The sequence below is a fragment of the Podarcis gaigeae genome, assembly GCF_964106915.1.
Source record: "Podarcis gaigeae genome assembly, chromosome: 7".
Classification (NCBI taxonomy): Eukaryota; Metazoa; Chordata; class Lepidosauria; order Squamata; family Lacertidae; genus Podarcis; species Podarcis gaigeae.
Window position 1 is genome coordinate 59,754,125 of NC_139683.1, and position 17,746 is coordinate 59,771,870.

Genomic DNA, 17,746 nt, shown 5'->3' on the forward strand with positions numbered 1-17,746 from the left:
ACATCAATTTGGGGTTCTCCACAGATTGCTGTTTGCTCTAACTGAGCTTAAAGAGTGGGGTTTTGCATGGAAAGCTCTGGAGCAAAAGAAAAGGGTGCTAGGACACAGAGCTTTAAAGCACATATCATGCCTGGGAAGAGCAGAGGAAAGGTAAGTGTTGATAAGCCCTCAGCTAAACCAATAGGAATTGGAAGGATAAATATTTTCTGTGAGTTGCAGCCAATAGGTTTCCTTTCTTTGAAAGTAAACTTGATAGTGATGATGGTTGGAGGAACTTCACTTACATGGAAAGCTCTTTTCAGTCTGTTGAATCTGCTGCTAGAAAACAGCTGCTTTATTTATTTCCTCTTACTACAAACTAAACTTTTTCAACCATCATGACCAAATTCCAACTTGGCCTTATTTTAGATCATTTGTAGGATCTCTTCCCGACAGCTGCTTTCCAAAACCACTCCAGTAACATTTGTGACTGGCAGCAAGCAGGGGAGAATACCTGTTTCTTGCTTTTTGCTCCAGGAAACTTTACCTGATAGCCTGAATGGCACATGCGCCTTCCCTCTGATTCACACCGGCTGGCCTTGCTATTTATGAAAAAGGCACACAGCATGTACATGCAGCTAATGGAGGCCAAATTCCGAGGAGCCAAGGAGCTGTACTTCCCATTGCCAGTTTAGATTTTCCACAACAGAAGTGTATTCTCCAAGAGTCCCTTCATTTCTCTTTCCCCAAATGTCATTAGTGAATTGTTTTGTTACAAAGCAACAGCAACACCAGATGTTTGTGATCTGCGTTGTCTCAGCACCCTACTACACACTAGTGAATATTCCGTACTTAATCTTTCTTTTCTTTTTGAGCAGAATTTTATTTTGGCTCCGTTGAAGTTTTTATGCCCCACTCCCAAGCCTGATTTAGAAGCATCTATTAATACATTGACAGGCTGTGACATATCATAGCAATTTAGAGCTTTTTCATCTCTGCCTGTGAGTGCTGCTTTTAGTGTTTCTGAAGGCTTTTATTCACAATGCCATAGTTTCCCTGTTGGGTTGCTCTCTAAATGGGGCTGTCAAGCCAGCTATATCTGATATACTTTTTCCCCCAGGACTTGCACCTGTAAATCTTCATCAATTTACCTTTTTTATATGTCCCTTTTAAAAAAGGCTACCTTTGCATCCTGCAGACTGAGCCCTTGCAGTCATTCAATTACTTACCTTAATAAATTTCTAGATTTTTAAAACCTGTTATGTTAAATGAGGGGTAGCCAACATGGTGCACTGCAGGCATTGGTAGACTGCAGCAACAATCTATCTTGGCGGACATGAATAGTGATCATCATGGGATATGTGGTCCAACAATGCAGAGGGCAGCACTTTGGCTACCCCTATATTAAAGCTTCTGTCTTTACACAAGATTGCCTTTGTTTGTGTGAAGGATGTACACTCACTCTCACCAGTGCTTAAGTATTTGTGGTTCGAGGACCCGACCGCCGCGAAGTAAAATGAAGACACAGGGACACGTGATATAAGGTTAATGGGCTAGAAAAGGCCACAACTTTATTGATTACAGCAATGAAAAGGTATTGGCTTAGGCATTGGATCACGAAACAAGTGGGTTTATTCACCAGGGGTTCATCACCTGTTGATGCTAATCCAACTATAGGCTCACCCCTGATGTCACTGAGGGTCGTGCCATGGCCTCCCGCCAAGCAGGCTTCGGACGGAATACACGACCGCCAGATTTCTTTAATGGAATACCCCTAGACATTGAAGGCAGAGGCGATGGCCACACCTAGCACTTCGACACACCACAACACATTATTCCAATGCCTAACCTACCCACCAATACCACCAAAAAGTTGTGACGATTGCTACGAGGTAGGCGAAAAAACCAAAAAGCCTAATGCCAAATGGAAAAACTCCTACCAGGCCCCCTGGGCAACCGGGGCGACCAACCTAAGGTCCATAGCAAGGCCAATGACCTAAGCCCTAACTCAAAGAGAGTGGAGGGTGGGTGACTCGCACAGGACGACAAAGAGAAATGAGGCCGGGGAAAGGCTGGCACTGCAGCATAAAGGCTGCTGGACACGCCCCCCCATGGCACCTGGTTGGACGGCCACCGGGGGGGGGGGGGCGTGAGTGCCAGCCAGGTGAGCTGGAGGCAGGGGGCAACGCCCCCTGCTAGGAGCGGTGTTCGGGCTCCCGTCCACAACCACTCCCCTCTCTTTCAGGGAGGAGAGTCTTTCTCCATTTTTTCATTCTATGCAGCAAGGCCCTTCCACACTGCGGCATCTACTCCCAACATCTGCATCCCATGGGCCTTTTCTTTCACTGTAGACACTTTTTTTCATTGTAAGCCATTCGGTTTGGAGGTGTTTGGTGTTTTGTTTTGTTTTTTACATAGTGAAAGAGTTTAAAGTTCCTACAAAATATTGTCAACCCGTAGCTTTGCCTTCCCAGATAGTAAATATGTCTGGCAAGTAGAAGAACATAGATTCTAGTTAATATTTATTATTGGTAATAGAATCACATTGTAGCATACAACTACGTACTCATCCTTTCTTGGAAAAGCAAGATTCCAAAGTGGTTACAAAAGTAAATAATTTCTGAGAAAATGTTATATGTGTTGTTTGGTTACTGGATAAACTGCCCCTTAAGCATCATGAATGAGTTTACTTCAGAACATTGAAACTATTCTATGGGCTGTAGCATTTTGATCTCATGCCTTTTTATGTGCCAATATATACTCTGGATCACAAATTCAGTCCAGCCTGACAGCTCTCTGGCAAACTTCACAAGGTATTACATCAGTTCCCCTCTTTGAAGACTAAAGCATTTCAGTATTGGGAAAATCATCCACAGGCTAGTATTCCAGCCAAACTTGGGGCCACTGTGCACACCTTATTGTTCAGTTGCCCAATGTTTATATAGTATCTGCTTGTGTTTTGAATTGTCAAATCAGCTACTAATCAAATTACTGTGTTAGGAATTTTTTGTGGTATTTGGCAGCAGCTGAGGGTAATATATTATGAAGATCATAAATCACTACCCATTTTATATATCAGCATTACAAGTAAACTTATATGTAACATACATAACTGAATCTTAAGGAAACACAGCCAGGAGGCAAAATAAGGCCTCTTGCTGAAACTCTGCCATTGAAATGCTTGGTGACTTTTAGCACTTTGCTTCATATTTCGGTCTGATTAATATATCTGATTGGAAATGCAATAGGTTACTTAAATGATGACCTTGGCTCTCTTACTGCACAGTTGCAGCTGACGTAAGCTTTCCATTTAATAATTGTGGGTGCTGAACTATAGAGAGTTAACCATGCTGGATAAATTAACACAAGTACAAAGGTACAACCTTGTGTATGCATTGCAACCAAGTCGTGGAGGTGAATGCCTAAAGGAAGAAGAAGAGGAGAAGGAGGAGGAGGAGTTTGGATTTGATATCCTGCTTTATCACTACCCTAAGGAGTCTCAAAGCAGCTAACAATCTCCTTTCCCTTCCTCCCCCCACAACGAACACTTAAAGGAGGTGTTTTGGATAGAAGAAAAAACCTCACAAGGCCATAATGAATGCCAAGATACAGTGAGGTGGATTCAACGAACCCATTCTGATAGTGGAAGCCAGAGCTATGATTCCCGCTAATGCCACAGGGCTCTCTCCCCCTCTCCTTTACCTGTGTGCCCCTGTGCCTCCTCTAAATCCACTCTGGAGGGTTGGAAGTTACATTGAATTCCTCCAAGTTTATTGATCTGAACTGACAGAGCCCAATGCTTCTTTGTTTAAAAATCCTTCTTCAAGAGCAACCCAGCACATCCAGCTCTAGCATAAGGCCCTGTTCACAGGGCTGGCACATCCCTGAGGTGAAATGAGAAGTGCCGCCCTGCTGCCACTGCTCTGCCATTGAGAACTTGCCGGAAATGCCCACTTACACCACAAAGAACTCATAACCCACCTATATTCAGCAGCCAGAAGCATCATAGCCAGACACTGGAGAGACCTGTCAGGAGTAAGCATGGACCAATGGTAGCAAATAGTATGGGAAACAGCCCTACTAGAAAAATTAACCAATAAACTGAAACTGACACGGGGACAAATAGAAGAAGACAGCTTCACCCCGGTATGGCTCCCCTTTATCACATACACAGCCCAACAAGACAACGACAAAAATCCACCAACAACATACAAATTAATATGGCTAACCTGATCCAAAACAACCACCCACCCCACTCACACATGAAAACAAAGATCACCACAGCCAACCACAAATGAATAACCACACCATAGGTCAACCCCAACCTCTCTCACCACCAAAGGAATACAAGTGAACAGCAAAGAACCTGCACAAGCAATGCTGACACCAAACCCTACATATAGTAAGTAAAATAGAAACATCGCCACCCAACCCCAACCCCACCCCCACCCATCTTTCCCCCCTCTCCACCTTTTTCCCCCTTTTCTTCCTAATGTCTCAACAAATGAAATGATTTGTAAAAATGTTAGATGGGGGGGGGGATACGAGAGAGAGAGACATTGCACACACTTTTGTAAATCAAGAAAATCTTTAATAAAAAGGAAAAGGAGAAAAAAGAACTTGTCGGAAATGGTGCCAATGCTGGCCCCATTTCTCTGACACTGGTGGAGGTGGCAGGGTGGGTGGGGTGCTCATGGAGGTGCCACTTTGGGGGTTCCCACCGCTGAGGCAACTGTTTCAACCCACCTCATGGGTGGACCGGCCCTGCCTCTTACATGCATATAGCTGATCTGTGGACTCAGATTCCAACTGAACTTCAACAAGCACCCAGCATTAGGCAGCTGTTGATAAATTATCTAAGAGAGCTTTCCCCGAAGAGTGACTCAGCCCTTTTATATTGTATGCTATGTAGAATTTTGTAATTTGATGCTTCGAATATTTTTTTTAGATTGTTATGTATAGTTCATTTTTATTATATATGTCATATATAAGTAGTTCTCTTGTATACCACTTTGAAGACATATGTTGGGAAGCAATTTATAAATCCTGAAATAAATGTAGTGCATCCTAGATGGAGGATTCTTGTTTTGTTCGAGGAAAGCACTTCTTTCCTCTTCTATGCTATGCCCCCCCTTCTCTGCTGTTCAATCATAGAAATGTAACTTAGTTAAATTGTAGGCTGGGCAATTTGGGGAGTTATCACCTGTTCTATGTGTCAGTGCTTCTGCGGCAATGGTTCCTTCTAACGCAAATCTGGCTGGCTGGACAGTGATGTATGCACAGTGACCAGATGCAATGCAGGCCAGAGCTGCAGAAGGGAGAATTTCAGCAAGTTCACCTCTGTTGATGGCAGCATTGTAATCTGCACCTGTATATTCCTTCTTTTACTAAACTCTCAAAGGTAAAAGGTCGACACTGGTCACAGTACCCGCTGGTGAACACATGATCCAAAGAAAAGTGGGGGGAGAAATGGAGAATCAGTGGAGGCTTGGGAAGCTGGTTGCAGAAATTTAGGCTGTAAGTTGCCTGTAGAATCTCTAAGATGCTTTTTTTGTTAAAAAGAAAAAGTGCAGCGTTGGCTAACGTACATTGAAAAAGCAATAAACACCCGCAACCTTAAAAGGGGAGGAAATTTCTATGTTTTAGCATAAACCTTTCCTGAGAACTATTATTTTGTTTACTTGAAATCTCTGACAAGCAGGAAAGATTTATCGCGTGGGTTTTTACACAACTCCCCCTTCCCTTTAAAATAAAAAAAAAAGATAGGTGAGGAAGAGGGACGGGTCATCCAAACAGGCCTCTATGCACTTCCCAATGATTTAGCTGTAAAAGACTCCAGCAGCCACCAAAACCTTTCGCCACCTCGCACTGGTTCTGCTGCTCATGACAGATGCTCTAATTGTGCTCTCAGAAAGCTCGCCTGCATCCCAGAAGGAGCTAGTTAAACACAGGTTCTTGCTGGAGGCTGACAGCCGATGGGCTCCCCCTAGGGGTAGATGGGTCTCAGCGGAGCGAAGGAGCTGGGGCACGTTGCCAGGAAACAAGCCCCACAGCCTCTTCTGACAGGAAAACACAAGGCAATGAAGAGCAGTTCTTTGCAGGCGGGGGTGGGGAGGGGGGAGGTCTTTTGTTAGGCTTTCGTAGCTTCTTGCCAGCATTACCTCAGCTCAGTATATCCCGATTATTATTTTTCTGGCACTCTGTTTACTGGAATGCTGTGAACTGCAGGGCCAAGTTCTCACACTGCCGAGCAACCTTTCGGAAGCTGTTTTTCATTATTTGTCCCCCTTCTTTGCTGAAATAAGATTCTGCTGCTGCTGTTTTGAGAAGCTCGGAGTTGTTTGATGCTACGTTCATGAGAAACTGAAGGGGACCTCTGTCCTCACCATTTGCACAAGAATGGGAAAGCGGAATCCCCAAAGCAGTTGCAGCCCCTTCCCAGTTCACTTTCCACACAGGAACTCCTGTTCATTAGGCTTTGGGCCCAGCTTCCATTTCTAACAATGAAACGTGACAATTAAGAGAGAGATTCCTAAAAGCATTTCCATGCATGGTCCTGCCTCCAACTGTCTTATAATATGTGAAACTGACATTGACCAGGATACTTTTCTGTGTTACCAATGCCTCTTTTCCAGAGGGCCCCAACCTCATTCTTATATAACCCCAACTTCCCATCTGGGAGTCCACTGCCCCACCCCCACAGAGCCCACAGAGCTCCTTCTCCTTATCTTATACAGTGGTACCTTGACCAAGGTTCCAGCTCTACAATTCTATGCTTCTATGTTTGGAACACCCAATTAAAATTAATTCTGAGTAGAAATGTATAGGATAGACAATCCTATACATCTGGTGATCTTATGTTTAAAAAGAAAGACAAAAAAGCAGCGAATTTTGTTAGTAATTGTTATGCGCAACAATTTTTGAAAGTTAAGAATTCATTCACTGTACAGTGGTACTTCGGGTTACATACGCTTCAGGTTACAGACTCCGCTAACCCAGAAATAGTGCTTCAGGTTAAGAACTTTGCTTCAGGATGAGAATAGAAATCGGGCTCCGGTGGCGCAACGGCAGCAGGAGGCCCCATTAGCTAAAGTGGTGCTTCAGGTTAAGAACAGTTTCAGGTTAAGTATGGACCTCCGGAACGAATTAAGTACTTAACCCGAGGTACCACTGTACTCTTCCAGTGGAGGAGCGCTAATTTAAATGTTTTGAAGAAAAGCTTTTTATAAAATTCCAGACACGAAGATGTCATATGCAGCGGAGCATATGCCTGCGCTGCCCAAGGCAGATGTGCTCCTGAGGCTCTCTCAGGTGCGGGATAGCCACTTGGGCGCACGGAGCAGTGTGAGCGCCCTGTAGCCGGAGGCAGAGTGAGTCACCCATGGGAGTGGAGCGAGTCGTCAATGGTGGACATTTGGCATGCCACCTGCCCATGACTCCCAAGCCTCCCCCAAGCTGTCAAAATGAAGCGGGAAGGGGGGAATGCCCCCGGCAAAGTGGTGCAGCTCCCTCCCTTCCCCCGATGGCTTAGGGTAGGCTTGGGAGTCGTGGGTGAGCAGTGTGCCGAATGTAACCCCCCTCAGTGAATACACCCAGGGCGCTCCACCCCCACCTCCACCTCCCCCCTTCCTCCGCCCCTAGTTATATGAAGATATAAAACCATGGTTGTGCTTCTACATGAAAACCAAATTAACATTTCTCAACTGGGTTGGTTCTTACTTAGTTCTAGAAAGACTGTGCGCGCACACGCACACGCACACACACCCCGCTTCTTCAGTATGCATCTACCTAGATTATAATAATGTGTAAACCTTAACACAGGTGTATCTACATACACACACACTGTAGGTAGACACTGAGTAGCCTTTGCATGGCTACTCAGAATAAGTACCACTGAGTTAAACAGGGCTTTATCTCATGTAAGCATGCATAGGATAATAAGCTGAGATACAGATTCACCTGTCATCTGCATAAGCCCATAATCGTGCCGTGCTGTTGAGTGTAGCCCTTAATTTTACTCATCCAGCTCACTATTAAACTTGTTATTAAAAGAAGCATTGTGTTACCTCTTCCTGCTCACTGTCGACGGATAACAGCCAGAGTGCAGCGCCAACACAGCCTACTCTAGTGGAGAGTGACACTTGTGCATCGCTTTTCAGCAGCCAAGCTTCCTAAACACCTGCTTGTTTTTGCTGCCCTTCTGGTTGTAGGCTAAAAAGAGCGCAGGACAGAGCAAGAGAAAGGCCTAGCATAAGGCGGAAAATAATTATTATTGCTTGCCAAATTATGACCATGATGACGATGGGCAGGCGAGCTCTAAGTCGTTGACCTGAGGCGATGCAATGTGTCATGCAAAAGGAGAGGCAGCCCAGGGACAGTGGAAGCCCAAGGCATCAGTTTGTAATGGCTGTGAGGTCCAAATGCCAAAAGGTTTCTCTGCACCCCGTTTTTCTCTAGAGAGCAGTACTGATGCTCTTATAATCACTTGGAAATAATAATAATAATAATAATAATAATAATAATAATAATAATAATAATAATATATTCACATTTTCAACATCTAACCTAAGGCATTTGATCAAACAAAACAGAACAGCAAAACCTGAATGTAATCCAGAGCTTTCAAAACACCTGCGAATTAGTCAGTGGAAAATTCTCCTCATCTTCGCAAGCACAGATGAGTTGAACCTTCTGGGCATTTCAGCAGTTAACCATCTGTACACATAACCTCTTTCTCTCTCCTGGTACACAGAAATCTTGCAGGGAGGTGCAAAATCCAATCAGTGAGATAAGGAAATATATTTACACCAGCTACACCTGTTCTAGAATTTATAGCCTATACTGTACATTTTATATCATTCTCGCTCAAATATATATTCACAGAATATATTTAGAATGGACATTATATGTTTCTTCCCAATATATCTGCCCTAAACTTGTAATATCCATTGACTGATTTGTGAATTTTTTATAATCAAATTTGCTTTTAAGGAAATATATTTATCTTATATACTTAGATATTGTTATGCTATAGGACAGGGCCAAAGTTCCCCCCAAGTCATAATTAAAAGCTTTAAAACAATTTTTTTTTTAAAAGTAGCCAGCTGACATAGCAAATAAGTAAAACATAGGAAACTGCCATATACAGAATCAGGCCATTTGTCCAAGGAGATAAGTAACTATACAACCTTTAGCAGACATCTGAAGGCAGCCCTGTACAGGGAAGTTTTTAAATGTTTAATGTTTTATTATGTTTTATATGCGTTGGAAGCTGCCCAGAGAAATGTTGGAGGGTATGCATTGCCTGGGCAGTTTTTGTGGGACAGGGGAGGGGAGACGACCTCTCTGGGTTTTTGGAGGATACTGAGGGAGAAGGAAGCGCTGGTGTCATTCTGCGTTCTCCGCCTTGGCAGAGAAGTGCCATGTCTGTTTGCCTTGTCCTTGCTTTTACGCCCATAGAATAAACCCACTACTGCTCCAGCATAGTGCTTAATAAGTGTTGGCCATAGAAGCTTGAAAGAAGCTGGACTGAATTTAGAAACTAGCAATCTGGAATCGCGTTCATGCCCTGTTTCCTGCCTGCCAGTCATTCGACCCTAGGACTTATTTAACATGTCATCTGCTCATTGATGAGGACATCCACTTTGACTCTTAGCATAAATGACCATCGCAGACACACTCTTGTCAGCGGTTTCTTCTTCATAGCACTGGGCAAGCTGCTTGTTGCAGAAGCTGCCACATCTGATCAGCCTCCCGAGTAAAGGATTTCTGGATACCTCTCAATACGAATCAAGGAGCTGACATTCATTTCAAAAGCAGTTCACTCTGAAAAGCGTGCTCTTTCATCAGCGCCCACCTTTTTTCTTCTCTCTCTCTCTCTCTCTCTCTCTCTCCCCCCCCCCCCACCCCGTTCTAGTCAACTATAAACAGATCAATTCACAGTTTGGTTTCTCTGATTGCCCTTTCCATCAAATTAATGTTTCATCTTCCCGCATATTACTAATCTTTCAGTCCTTGCCCTCTGGTTTAGGCAGGCTGTGTCATGCATGGATTCCGTCCTGAAAACTGGTCTCTCATGCCTTATCACATGGGTAGATGCCCTGGGAGACCTTGAAGTAAAGGACACAACGGTTGAGGCAGGCTGATTTCTAATCTGCCACAATATCTGAGACCACATTCCACAAGACCCATGGAGAATGAAAGCATTGTGTCAGCAAGAGTTTGAGAATGAATATTTTATATGCAACTATACATAACATGTCAGCTTTGTACTCAAAAATCCAATTTTAGATACATAAGATATTGGGAGATAAGCACACAAATGACTGCCAGCTTCAAAGGCACATTAAATTTAAGACAAACCACCACCTCAAGCCTGCATAGAAACCAAAGCTACTTGATACTGGAGTTCTTTTCCTCATCTCTCACCATCACTGCATATCAATGGTAAAAGGTAAAGGTAAAAGGTAAATGACCCCTGGACGGTTAAGTCCAGTCAAAGGCGATTATGGGGTGCAGCGCTCATCTCGCTTTCAGGCCAAGGGAGCTAGCATTTGTCCACAGAAAACTTTCCAGGTCATGTGGCCAGCATGACTAAACTGCTTCTGGCACAACGGGACATCATTACAAGCGCCAGAGTGCATGGAAGTGCCGTTTACATTCCTGCCGCAGCGGTAGCTATTTATCTACTTGCACTGGTGTGCTTTTGAACTGCTAGGTTGGCAGAAGCTGGGACAGAGGAACGGGAGCTCATCCCGTCAAGCAGATTCAAACCGCCAACCTTCAGATCGGCAAGCCCAAGAGGCACAATGGTTTAGACCACAGTGTCACCCATGTCCCATATCAATGGTATACATTTGCTGGCTCTGTGCTGCACTCTCTCTCTCTCTCTCTTGAAACCCTTGATAGGGCATTATACATTAGGGCAAGCAAAGGCACTTAAAATGCAATGGAAAAGGGGGGGGGACTTGCAAGCAAATCACTGCTCTGAAACAGCACTTTGCAAATGATTGCTTCTTTTGTTCTGTATACATTACAATCTGGTAATCTCAAAATCATTCTGCAAAGGTAGTAGAATCAGAAGATATCTGTCCACAGTGGTTGAGACACAGCAATCCCTTCCAGAGTGGCAGACACAGACCCTCCAAGTGTCCCTATTTTCCAGGGACAGTCCTAGATTTACAGCTCTTCCCAGTTTCAGATTTGATCCTGGAATGTCCCACTTTTCCTTAGGACAGCCCTATTTTCATCAGAGAAATGTTGGAGGTATGCAGACACTTAATAATAATAATAATAATAATAATAATAATAATAATAATAATATATTATTTGTACCCCACCCATCTGGCTGGGTTTCCGCAGCCACTCTGGGCAGCTTCCACAAAAACCAAAAATACACTAAAATGTTACACATTAAAAACTTCCCTGAAAAGGGCTGCCTTAAGATGTGTTCTGAATGTCAGGAAGTTATGCCCCAACTATTGCTAATATATACTATTTGTTTATCTAAATTACTTATAACCTCCTCATCATTGTCCACACAATCCCAGAGCAAGAATCAACATTAAAGTTTTCACATTTGCTATTTTGGGGGAAAGGGGGATTCTTTAACATCCACACCCACTTATTGTGTGGTAGTATTTGGAGAAAATAAAATCTAGGGACTACCTGATCTCAGACAAACCCATCACAGGATAGATGCATCATAGTTACTAAGAAAAAAAGGAAGGCCAAACTATGGAGGCTCTAAGCCAGGTATAGGCAAGCCTGGCCCTCCAGATGTTTTGGGACCACAACTCCCATCATCCCTGACCACTGGTATTGTTAGCTAGGGATGGTATTGGGTTTAACACATTTTATGTTACAAGGCGTGTTCTAACCAATCATATCAGTATTGGTAGACGAACATTCTAATGGCAAATAAGTGCATGCACTTTCAACTGTCAACGGTCAGTTCATGCTCGGCATTATTATTGTGTTGTCCAGTCAGTTTGGTTCTTGTTTTCCTATGAGTGAGCTGTTGTCACTAACAAATGTTAAATAAACGTAGTTGAGGAACTTATACTGCCTTGGGTTTCTGACTTTTTCCAAACATTTAACACCTGACCACTGGTCCTGTTAGCTAGGGATGTTGGGAGTTGTAGTCCCAAAACATCTGGAGGGCTGAATTTGCCTATGCCTGCTCTAAGCAGTAGAAAATAAGACTGAAGCAGGGACAGTGCACCAGAGGGGATGGGAAAGTGGAACTTCTTCAGGACCCTAGGGATTCCTGTTGCTTAGTGTCCAAATGACTCACCTATCAATCACAGCTCTTACTTCACTCATCAGTTAAAAACACTGAGAGGCAGGACCATACCCTCCAACATTTCTCCGATGAAAATAGGGACGTCCCATTCAATAATGATGATGTTACTATTTATATCCCACACATCTTACTGGGTTGCCCCAGTTACTCTGGGCAGCTTCCAACATATATAAAAACATAATAAAACATTAAACATTAAAAAACCCTTCCATATACAGTGGTGCCTCGCAAGACGCAATTAATCCATTCTGTGAGTTTCTTCGTCTTGCGGATTTTTTCATCTTGCGAAGAACGGATGCACCCTGGTACTGTATTATGAACATTATTACAGTACAGTACTCCTTTTATAATGGGATAGCGGGCAAAGCACAAAGCAGGTCGCTCCCCAGCAGGAGGAGTTTCCCCAGCCTGGAGGATCGGTTGCCAGGAAGAGGCAAAGACACCACCTCCCCACGAAAACAGCTCCCCTTCCTCTGTCGCCAAGCCTTGCCATGTTTTCGCTCCGCCAAACCGCATCCCACATCAAAGCCCCAGCTCGCTCCTCTCCCTCTCTCTCCACGAGGTGCCAAAGGAAGTTCGAGCCCAGGAACCGAGGGCGGACGCACGAAGCGCCCGGTGCGGACTCTCCCTTGCTCCCCCTGTTACCTTGCGCCACGCCGCCGGGCTCCCCACAGTCTCGGCAGCTGCTCCCGGCTTCTTCCCACCCCCGCAAAGGCGCCTTCGCAGCGGCCCAAGTGCAGTGGATGCCTCCTCCTCCTCCTCCTTGGTCCCCCTCCTCCTGCCTTCGCGCAGTTAGGGCAAAATGGAGCAGCCACGTGGGGAGGGGAAGAGAGAGAGAGGCAGAGGCGGCGCAGAGACCCAGCCAGATCCGCTGGATCCCAGCCCACCTGCCTCCTCTCTGCCCTCTCCAGAAGAGGATCCCTCTGGAAAAGGTAAGTCGCTCCCTCGCTCGCTCCCTGCCAGCCCAGTTCCCGCTTCAAAAGGAAACAAACTCGCAAGACGTTTCGTCTTGCGAAGCAAGCCCATGGAGAAATTCGTCTTACGAAGCACCTCAAAAAACGAAAAACTCTTTCGTCTTGCGAGTTTTTCGTCTTCCGAGGCATTCTTCTTGCGAGGTACCACTGTATAGGTTTGCCTTCAGACAGCTCAAGGGTCAGATAACTCCATATCCTCCAACATTTCTCTAATGAAAATAGGGACATCCTAAGGAAAAGTAGGACATTCGGGGATCAAATCAGAAACCAGGACGGCTTGTCTAAATCAGGGGCGTCCCTGGCAAATAGGGACTCTTGGGTGGAATCTACACACATATAAAAACTGTTCTGAAAATGCTTTTTCCATAAGACTCACCATCACCATCTAGTGTCACATTGTATATTGCACTTAAAACACTCTTAATATGTTTTATTTGCAGCACTATAGCTGCAAATTGGAGGGTCTATAGTCCACCTGTCTTGGACAGTTTCCTGAACATTTTATTTCTAAACATTCTTTCTAAGACAGCTAGGGAATTACATATCTATATATATGAAGTTCTGGGCCTAGAGGCGCTAATGAAGGCCATTGCAGATGCCTGCAGCTACTGTGTTAGCAGCTCCTGGTCTATTGCACTAGTGTCAACTTGGAGAATAAAAGTAAGGTTAGTACTTGAATACTGAATACTGCTTTAAAAGTATAGTGCAGATGGACCCAAAACTCCCTGCAAGTAAAACACTATAATGGCAAGAGGAATGGTTCTGGCCTAGCCTGTTCCCTGCTGTGATAGTTTATACTGGCTAAGCATGTTTTCACTTCAGGAGCAGTTTAAAATGTGATTCCCCACCTGCAAATCTGCAATAAAACAATCCATTCTAACACCAAGTTATTCACTCCTTATTCTTCTAGATGTGCAGGCTTAACGCTTTTCAAATTAGAAAATCCTTTGTTAGTGCCAGTTTTACACACTGGAAATTATTCAGAAGAAGCAGACATCCATAAATAGTGCAAACGGACAGATGACAATTACTTTAGCTAGAATAAACACAATTTTTATGTTCACTAAAACAGAAGAAGCAATTTGGAAGAATTCCTCTTGCTAAATATTTGCTATTCTTATTGTGCCCGCAAAAAGGTTTGTTTTCTTTTTTAGGTAAGATTAGGGCCAGTGGATAAGGACTATATGAATAACACTTGATTGGGTAAGGCAAATAGCCGTGTAATTAAACTGTAAACACTGTATGTGGTAATTTTAATGTAGTTTAAGGCCTTGTAAATTACATGGTCATAAAACGGCACTTGGGGTTATGCTTTGCAAAAATATTGATGTTTGTGTAGGATTAATTAGTGTCATTTGCATACAGAGAGGAGCAGAGCGCCCAATTCATGATCAAGGTCAGGCCTTAACTGAGCTTTCTGCAGTAGAAGACACCAAAAAGGGATGGTCAGACTGTATAATCTTCCATATTAAACTCAGTTGGTTTGTTTTTTAATTAGTGAAACAAAGAATATTAATGATATGTCTCATGACAAAACATCAACAGTTCTGAAATCTTTAAAATGAGCTGCACTCAAGAGCTTCTTTGAGAAATGTGCAATGGTTTATATTGTTGAGGTCAGCCTATTCCAAGAATGCCCGTGTTATCTGACCGCAAGTGGTACATAGACAATAGATCGCTGCTTTCATGTCCCTGATGTGAAAATCTAAACATGCCTAGTTCATCCCCTCCAAGTGTCCCGCTTTTCCAGGGACAGTCCTGGAATTGTGACAGCCATCCCGGCTTCTGATTTGATCCCAGAATGTCCCGATTTCCCCCGCCAGTCATACCGTCACTGAGCTCAGGGAGGAGGCTGAGCAGGCGTTTGTTCCAAGTGATGGCAGCAGCGAGAGAGCTTCCTGTTGCCTGTCCATGGCCTCTGTTGCTGGCTTCCTCCCTTGGGCAGCTTGTGGCGGCTGCTGGAGAGCAGGAGAGGAGGAAGAGAGACTGCCACTGCTGTGGCCCAGTCCAGTTTGAATGAATATATATATTCTCATTTGTCCCCAGGTAATCATACCATTTTCTAGGAAAACCAATCTGTTTCTTTCCCAGGGATAATTAATACAGTGGTACCTCGGGTTAAGAACTTACGTAATTCGTTCTAGAGAAGGAAATTGACTGAATACGCAGAATTGGACAAACTGACTGGGAAGATTCGATATCAGAAAGACCAAAAGTTTATCGAGGACTGGGGGAAATTTACAGAATATCTGGAAAACATATGTGATGTACAGACAACACTTGTTGGTTTTGAAGAGACTCTGTGAGATAGTAAGAAATACTGCAAAAAAGAGAATAAGAGGAAAAGGAGTTCTAAAAGGCAATATTATGTTTAGAAATGCGTTAACAAATAGAAATTTTACGAAAGATTGACAGAGAAACTGAGGGAAGTCAAAAATCGAAGAATGTGTGTTATTTTTTTTTATAATATTTTTTATTAGTTTTATGAAATACAGAAAAAAGAATAAAGAGCATATTATAAAAGTAGAGAAAGCAAATTACAAATTTTCTTGTTCTTTTTTCCAAATCTACTGGACTTCCCCGCGTCCTCCCAACCCTGCATTCTCTGTGATACATAACATCAGCAATTTGTTAACTTGTTTCAATACTTGTTGTATCTTTCATTTTATCATGTTACCCAATTTCAAATGTATTATAACCCAAATCATGTACGTTTTCATTTTAACACAATAAAGTTGTTTCATTATTCTATCTCTGACTTCTTGTACCTTAGTTTCCATTTCTTTAGTTTAACATTACTATGTGTGTTAAATTATTTGTTGACTGTATAAAATTGTTTGGAAAATGAATAAAATTGTTTGGAAAATGAATAAAAATTATTTTTTAAAAAAGAACTTACGTAATTCGTTCTGGAGGTCCGTTCTTAATCTGAAACTGTTCTTAACCTGAGGTACCACTTTAGCTAATGCGGCCTCCCGCTGCTGCCGCACCACCGCAGTGCGATTTCTGTTCTCATCCTGAAGTAAAGTTCTTAACCCAAGGTACTATTTCTGGATTAGTGGAGCCTGTAACCTGAAGCGTCTGTAACCCAAGGTACCACTGTAGTGCTAATATATAGTAGTATAGATATAAATGCTTGTATTGGATATAGCAAAGGTTCTGGGGGCTATTTAGACTTGCCATTATATTGTGGACAATGTGAGGATTGCTGTTATAGGAAGATGTCTGGTGGGACTCACCATTGGGGGAGTATTTACTTCACAGTGGGGACACAGGTGGCGCTGTGGTCTAAACCACTCAGCCTCTTGGGCTGGCCGATCAGAAGGTCAGCAGTTCAAATCCCTGTGACAGGGTGAGCTCCCGTTGCTCAGTCCCAGCTCCTGCCAACCTAGCAGTTTGAAAGCATGCCCCAAAGTGCAAGTAGATAAATAGGTACTGCTCCGGTGGGAAGGTAAACGGCTTTTCCGTGTGCTGCTCTGGGTCCAGTGTTCCATTGCGCCAGAAGATGCTTAGTTATGCTGGCCACATGACCCAGAAAAATTGTCTGAGGACAAACGCTGGCTCCCTCATCCTGTAAAGCGAGATGAGCGCCGCAACCCCAGAGTCGTCTGCGACTGGACTTAACTGTAAGGGGTCCTTTACCTTTTTACCTTACTTCACTTAACCCTCTAACTCCTTTCCAACAGGACATGTGCACAGTTCCAGTTGAGCCTTGCTAGCTGTGGCTGATGGGAGTTGTAGTCCAAAACATCTGGAACGCACCAGCTTGGCAAAGGCTGCACTAAACAATCCAGGGGTTTGCTACAGCTAAAGCTGTTATTAAAGATGTACTGCCCCTTAGAGGGAAATTAAAAGTCACAGATGAAAAATGGTCTCTGTTACTTTTGTAGACTGTTGTGTTCCACTTCAAAGCAAGTAAGAAAGCATACTTTTCATCATGGGATATAGGGTGGAAAGAATTATGAGAGGAGAGAATTCTGCCTATATGATATAATTGATGCTGGCTGTGGAAGATAATAATTTATAGATCCACTTGGACAAAATAGAGCCAAACACCGGACAAGAATTCAAGTTTTGCAATATCTTCAGGGGTTCAGAGATTTCAGGGATTTTCACTGATACTAATATGAACTGTCCAAATCCTCAAGTACATTAGCTTAAAAAATGCTTACACTTTGAAGTATCAGGAAACTATTGATATTTTCTATAGGGAATCTGTAATATTATAAGGGAGATGGAAAAGGAATAGGACATGGTGAGGGGGAAATTGGGCACAATTTTATTGAGGCCATAGAAGTGGAGAGAGACATGTTTTGTGGATGAAAGATGGGGAAGATTTATACAATTTATACAAAGTATGGGTGGTGGTAAAACATAATAAAATGCAGTAGAGAAAACAATGTTTCCCTTTCATAGCAGTTTTCATTCCTTCTCATTCCTTAACTATGTACCTTATTTGCATAAGGTTGCATATGATACACCATCACTG

The 17,746-nt window shown here is 43.3% G+C and overlaps 1 long non-coding RNA gene across 1 annotated transcript; it reads right to left on the reverse strand.

Moving 5' to 3' along the window:
• Positions 1-4,548: 4,548 nt before the first annotated feature.
• Positions 4,549-12,115, reverse strand: LOC310848110. The gene is made up of 3 exons (XR_014566169.1): positions 11,647-12,115; positions 8,046-8,190; positions 4,549-6,476 (listed from the first exon to the last, which is right to left on the reverse strand). It is a non-coding gene; the product is annotated as an uncharacterized lncRNA (long non-coding RNA).
• Between the last annotated feature and the right edge of the window lie 5,631 nt (positions 12,116-17,746).